General features: G+C 45.8%; 1 pseudogene; it reads right to left on the reverse strand.

Moving 5' to 3' along the window:
- Positions 1 to 234: 234 nt before the first annotated feature.
- LOC126095980 (5S ribosomal RNA) lies at positions 235 to 352 on the reverse strand (annotated as a pseudogene).
- Between the last annotated feature and the right edge of the window lie 6,289 nt (positions 353 to 6,641).

The following is a 6,641-nucleotide window of genomic DNA, read 5'->3' on the forward strand; positions in this document are numbered from 1 at the left end:
AACCAGCTGCGAACTATAAACGTAACGTTACTTCCATATTACTCCGTGTTCAGGCCACAAGTGGCCCATCGGGACCATCCGATGCCGTGTCGTCCTCAGATGAGGATACAGGAGGGGCGTGTGGTCAGCACACCGCTCTCCCGATCGTTATGATGGAATTCTTGACCGAAGCCGCTTCTATTCGGTCGAGTAGCCCCTCAATTGGCATCACGAGGCTGCGTGCACCCCGAAAAATGGCAACAGCACATGGCGTCCTGGATGATCACCCATCCAAGTGCCGGTCACGCCCGTCAGCGCTTAACTTCGGTGATCTGACGGGAACCGGTGTATCCACTGCGGCAAGGCCGTTGCCTATTTCCATATTACACGTAACGAAATTACACGAAGGAAATAAAATATAAATTTTTAACAAATTTAACTGCATAAATTGGCATATCGAAAATCAATTGGTTGAACACAGATATCACATAAATATTTCTTGATTTTGCATTCCATGTCAGCACATAGACCTTGTACGCAATCTTTACATCCCATACACTGAATCATGTCTTCTTCTCAATCTTTCATAGACAGCTGACGTAACCAGTTCACTCTGACCTTTATTATTTTTGTCTTGTTAAAGTTTTCATCTATCTCTTTTTATAGGTCTGTGCTCAGTTTTGCTCTTTTTATCTGCCTCTCCTTCGGCTTCTATTTTCTTTCTGTCAGGACTCTATGTTAATTCCAGTGTTCGTTAGGTCGTTTGGTATTTTTCTTGATAACTGTTGTTATACGCGTTATAGGAGATAAAATGTTCGAGAAAGACATTATTTGTTGACTGTTAATGTCGGCAACTGTAGCAGTACTGTTTTCGTCCACGTTCTTGAGACATTGAAGAAGGTCCAGGCTGGTTATTCAGTTGCGTTGCAACGTTAGGCGGCTTTCCAGATTTTCGCCTTGTTGCTTCAATTCCGTCAGCCGATTCTTGGTTTGATTCATCAACAATACGTACGGTAGTGGTTGGTTGGTTTTGGGGAAGGAGACCAGACAGCGTGGTCATCGGTCTCATCGGATTAGGGAAGGATTGGGAAGGAAGTCGGCCGTGCCCTTTCACAGGAACCATCCCGGCATTTGCCTGAAGTGATTTAGGGAAATCACGGAAAACCTAAATCAGGATGGCCGGACGCGGGATTGAACCGTCGTCCTCCCGAATGCGAGTCTAGTGTCTAACCACTGCGCCACCCCGCTCGGTCGTACGGTTGTGGCTACCAAGTCCTCTTCTCTGGCAACATAGAAAACTACTGCACGAACACGTATGGGACATGTTTTATTAGATTCACCAGACCAATAACAACAAAATAAAAGGAAATCGTGCTTTACTTTAACATCGTACAGTTTTGCGATGGCTTCATACTAGAGAAATTGCTTAATTCGAGGCAAAATCTTTTATTAGCCATAATTCCGTAACAAAACATTTGCGGACGTATGTTTATATCAACTTTTTTCTTCAGTTTTACTTGTAGAATAACATATTAAAATATTTGCTTATCTTCGTGAATCATTTTATAAAGGGTGTTACTAAAAGGCACGGCCAAACTTTCAGGAAACATTCCTCACACACAAATAAAGAAAAGATGTTATGTGGACATGTGTCCGGAAACGCTTAATTTCCATGTTAGAGCTCATTTTAGTTTCGTCAGTATGTACTGTACTTCCTCTATTCACCGCCAGTTGGCCCAATTGAAGGAAAGTAATGTTGACTTCGGTGCTCGTGTTGACATGCGACTCATTGCTCTACAGTACTAGCATCAAGCACATCAGTACGTAGCATCAACAGGTTAGTGTTCATCACGAACGTGGTTTTGCAGTCAGTGCAATGTTTACAAATGCGGAGTTGGCAGATGCCCATTTGATGTATGGATTAGCACGGGGCAATAGCCGTGGCTCGGTACGTTTGTATCGAGATAGATTTCCAGAACGAAGGTGTCCCGACAGGAAGACGTTCGAAGCAATTGATCGGCGTCTTAGGGAGCACGGAACATTCCAGCCTACGACTCGCAACTGGGGAAGACCTAGAACGACGAGGGTACCTGCAATGGACGAGGTAATTCTTCGTGCAGTTGACGACAACCCTAATGTCAGCGTCAGAGAAGTTGCTGCTGTACAAGGTAACGTTGACCACGTCACTCTATGGAGAGTGCTACGGGAGAACCAGTTGTTTCCGTACCATGTACAGCGTGTGCGGGCACTATCAGCAGCTGATTGGCCTCCACGGGTACTCTTCTGCGAATGGTTCATCCAACAATGTGTCAATCCTCATTTCAGTGCAAATGTTCTCTTTACGGATGAGGCTTCATTCCAACGTGATCAAATTGTAAATTTTCACAATCAACATGTGTGGGCTGACGAGAATCCGCACGCAATTGTGCAATCACGTCATCAACACAGATTTCCTGTGAACGTTTGGGCAGGCATTGTTGGTGATGTCTTGATTGGGCCCCATGTTCTTCCACCTACGCTCAATGGAGCACGTTATCATGATTTCATACGGGATACTCTACCTGTGCTGCTAGAACATGTGTCTTTACAAGTACGATACAACATGTGGTTCATGCACGATGGAGCTCCTGTACATTTCAGTCGAAGTGTTCGTACGCTTCTCAACAACAGATTCGGTAACCGATGGATTGGTAGAGGCGGACCAATTCCATGGCCTCCACGCTCTCCTGACCTCAACCCTCATGACTTTCATTTATGGGGCATTTGAAAGCTCTACGCAACCCTGGTACCAAATGTAGAGACTCTTCGTGCTCGTATTGTGGACGGCTGTGATACAATACGCTATTCTCCAGTGCTGCATCAGCGCATCAGGAATTCCATGCGACGGAGGGTGGATGCATGTATCCTCGCTAACGGAGGACATTTTGAACATTTCCTGTAACAAAGTGTTTGAAGTCACGCTGGTACGTTCTGTTGCTGTGTGTTTCCATTCCATGATTAATGTGATTTGAAGAGAAGTAATAAAATGAGCTCTAACATGGAAAGTAAGCGTTTCCGGACACATGTCCACATAACATATTTTCTCTCTTTGTGTGTGAGGAATGTTTCCTGAAAGTTTGGCCGTACCTTTTTGTAACAAAGACAGCCATATTCAAAACTGTGATTTGTGTGTGTGTGTGTGTGTGTGTGTGTGTGTGTGTGTATTACAGGGTGAGTCAGGAGGAAAGGTAACATGCTTTGAGGGGTATTAGTGATTCTGAACTAAAGACTTCATATGGACGTATGCCCTGTTCCGAATTGTTTCCGAGATAGAACACATTTAACATCACTTTTTTACGTTTCTCTTGAGTAACTCTCAAACTGGACCCTCCAGCGAAAACGTGTCTCAGTACAAAATTAAACTATACTAAATTTCCTTATAAAAAGGTCCTATGCAATTTTTTCTCTAGAACTAATGGTTTGTGCGAAGAGAGCGCGAGAATTTGGAAAACTCGCTTTTTATATCCTCCATTCCTTATCCCTCATGGATAATATTGCTTACAAGGGAGCCGAAATCTTTAACTTCGTCTATTTCAACGTCACCAATTTTGATGTAAAATTTCTAACTATTCTCAGTTCTGCTACATCTCATTATCTTTTGATTTTTCGGTTTACTCTCAGTCCATATTCTGTATTCATTAGACTGTTCATTCCATTCAACTGATCCTGTAATTCTTCATCACTTTGACCGAGAATAGGAATCTTATCATTGATATTCTTTCTTCCGGAATTTTAATCCCACTCTTGAACATTTCTTTTACTACTTTCATTGTTTCTACGCTGTATAGATTGAATTGTACGGCCGAAGGACTGCATCCCTGTCTTACACCCTTTATAATCCGAGCACTTCTTTCTTGGTTTTCCAGACATTTTGTTCCCTCTTGGTTCTTGAAGGCATTGAATATGACCTGCGTTTACCTTTAGCTTACTACTATTAGTCTCAGAATTTCGAACATCTTGCACCATTTTACAATGTCGGACGCCTTTTTCTAGGTCGATAAATCCTATGAGTGTGTCGCGATGTTTCTTTAGCCTTGCTTCTATTATCAAACGCAACGTAAGAACTGCCTCTGCGGTCCCTTTAACTTCCCTAAGGTCAAACTGATCCTCATTCAACTGATCCTCAATTTTCTTTTCCATTCTTCTGTCTATTATTCTTGTCAGTGACTTGGATTCATGAGCTGTTAAGCTGATTGTACGATAGTTTTCGCACTTATGTGCCCTTGCTACATTAGGAATTGTGTGGATGATATTTTCCCGAGAGTTTGATGGTACATCGCCAGTCTCAGAGATTCTACACACCACCTTGAATAGTCGTTGGGTTGCCACTTCCCCAAGTTATTTTAGAAATTCCGATGGAATGTTATCTACCCCTTGTACCTTTTTTTGATCTCAAGTCTTCCAGAGGTCTTTTAAAATTTGACTCTAATACTGGATCTCCTATGCCATTCAAGTAAACTTCAGTTTCTCCTTCTATCATGTCATTAGACAAGTACTCCTCCTTATGCAGACCTTCAATGTACTCTTTCCACCTATCCGCTCTCTCTTTTGCGTTTAACAGCGGATTTCCATTACACTCTTAATGTTACCACCCCTGCTTTTAATTTAAACGGAGGGTGTTTGACTTTTCTGTAAGCTGAGCCAGTCCTCCCGATGATAATTTCTTTTTCGATTTCTCCGCATCTTTCCTGTAGCCATTTCGCCTTGGCTCCTTGAACTTACTATTTACTTCACTCCTAAGGTACACTCCTGGAAATTGAAATAAGAACACCGTGAATTCATTGTCCCAGGAAGGGGAAACTTTATTGACACATTCCTGGGGTCAGATACATCACATGATCACACTGACAGAACCACAGGCACATAGACACAGGCAACAGAGCATGCACAATGTCGGCACTAGTACAGTGTATATCCACCTTTCGCAGCAATGCAGGCTGCTATTCTCCCATGGAGACGATCGTAGAGATGCTGGATGTAGTCCTGTGGAACGGCTTGCCATGCCATTTCCACCTGGCGCCTCAGTTGGACCAGCGTTCGTGCTGGACGTGCAGACCGCGTGAGACGACGCTTCATCCAGTCCCAAACATGCTCAATGGGGGACAGATCCGGAGATCTTGCTGGCCAGGGTAGTTGACTTACACCTTCTAGAGCACGTTGGGTGGCACGGGATACATGCGGACGTGCATTGTCCTGTTGGAACAGCAAGTTCCCTTGCCGGTCTAGGAATGGTAGAACGATGGGTTCGATGACGGTTTGGATGTACCGTGCACTATTCAGTATCCCCTCGACGATCACCAGTGGTGTACGGCCAGTGTAGGAGATCGCTCCCCACACCATGATGCCGGGTGTTGGCCCTGTGTGCCTCGATCGTATGCAGTCCTGATTGTGGCGCTCACCTGCACGGCGCCAAACACGCATACGACCATCATTGGCACCAAGGCAGAAGCGACTCCCATCGGTGAAGACGACACGTCTCCATTCGTCCCTCCATTCACGCCTGTCGCGACACCACTGGAGGCGGGCTGCACGATGTTGGGGCGTGAGCGGAAGACGGCCTAACGGTGTGCGGGACCGTAGCCCAGCTTCATGGAGACGGTTGCGAATGGTCCTCGCCGATACCCCAGGAGCAACAGTGTCCCTAATTTGCTGGGAAGTGGCGGTGCGGTCCCCTACGGCACTGCGTAGGATCCTACGGTCTTGGCGTGCATCCGTGCGTCGCTGCGGTCCGGTCCCAGGTCGACGGGCACGTGCACCTTCCGCCGACCACTGGCGACAACATCGATGTACTGTGGAGACCTCACGCCCCACGTGTTGAGCAATTCGGCGGTACGTCCACCCGGCCTCCCGCATGTCCACTATACGCCCTCGCTCAAAGTCCGTCAACTGCACATACGGTTCACGTCCACGCTGTCGCGGCATGCTACCAGTGTTAAAGACTGCGATGGAGATCCGTATGCCACGGCAAACTGGCTGAAACTGACGACGGCGGTGCTCAAATGCTGCGCAGCTAGCGCCATTCGACGGCCAACACCGCGGTTCCTGGTGTGTCCGCTGTGCCGTGCGTGTGATCATTGCTTGTACAGCCCTCTCGCAGTGTCCGGAGCAAGTATGGTGGGTCTGACATACCGGTGTCAATGTGTTCTTTTTTCCATTTCCAGGAGTGTATTAATACCGCTGTATTCCTGTCTTTCCCTGAACACTTCTGTGCTTTCTTCTTTCGTCGATCAGTTTAAATATTTCCTCCGTCACCCAAGGTTTCTTCGTAGTTACCTTCGTTGTACGTATGACTGACTGCCCAGCATCTGTAACTGCTCCTTTTGGAGATGTCCACTGCTCTTCAGCTCTGCTGCCTACTCTGGTATTCCTTATCGCCGTATCCACACACTTAGCAAACTTCAGATGCACCTCATAATTAGTCAGTACTTCAACATCCAACTTCCTTCCACTTTGGTTCTTCCGAACCATTCTCCTACACTTCATTGTAATTTGCATCGTTACTAAATTGTGATCTGAGCCTGTACCTGCTCTTGGCTATGCCTTACAATCCAGTATCTGATTTCGGAATCTCTGCTTGACTATTGCTTAATCTAACTGAAATACGGGAAGTATCTCCCGGCCTT

The sequence above is a fragment of the Schistocerca cancellata genome, chromosome 8, assembly GCF_023864275.1.
Source record: "Schistocerca cancellata isolate TAMUIC-IGC-003103 chromosome 8, iqSchCanc2.1, whole genome shotgun sequence".
Lineage (NCBI taxonomy): Eukaryota > Metazoa > Arthropoda > Insecta > Orthoptera > Acrididae > Schistocerca > Schistocerca cancellata.